Source organism: Plasmodium gallinaceum (genome assembly GCF_900005855.1).
Source record: "Plasmodium gallinaceum strain 8A genome assembly, contig: PGAL8A_v1_76, whole genome shotgun sequence".
Classification (NCBI taxonomy): Eukaryota; Apicomplexa; class Aconoidasida; order Haemosporida; family Plasmodiidae; genus Plasmodium; species Plasmodium gallinaceum.
The window spans coordinates 2,607,799-2,608,476 of record NW_021628238.1 but is presented as its reverse complement, the minus strand read 5'-3'; positions in this window follow the sequence as shown (position 1 = coordinate 2,608,476).

Below are 678 nucleotides of genomic sequence, written 5' to 3'. Positions count from 1 at the left end.
ATTGAAGAATAAAATAATATTTTAAAATAAATTGTAAAAAAAAAAAAAAAAAAAAGGAATTTTAAATAAAATGTTATTAAAAAAAAAATAAAATAAAAAAAATTTTAAATAAAAATATATTATTTTAATATCGAATTTTATTAAAAAAAAAAAAAATTAAATAAAAAATAAGTTGACAATTTAAAAATATAAAAATATATAATGATGTGAAATATAAAATAGTAAAAATTTAAGAAAATAATTGATACATTTCTTCCTTTATTAATAATTCAGTTTTTTTTTAAATCCTCAATTTATATCTTATCTTTTTTAAATGTAAAAAATAATAAAAAAATTTTTTATATTACTGCTATTTTTTATAAAAATAAAAATTATATAAATTTTGTTTATAGAACTATATTTAATATAGTTATGTTTTTTTAATTTGTCAAAAAATAAAAAAAAAAAAAAAAAAAAAAAAAAAAAATTTTACATTAATATATACGAAAAGCGTTAATTTTCAATTAATAACTTTTTTTTAAATGTTCAAAAGAATACTTTTTTATTCAACAAAAAAAGAAAAAAATCTGTATGAGGTTTCATAATTTTATTGTCACGTTCTTTCATAAAAATGTTTTAAATAATATTACGTTTCAAATTAATAAAGATTTTTTTTTTTTTTTTTTTTTTTTTTTTTTT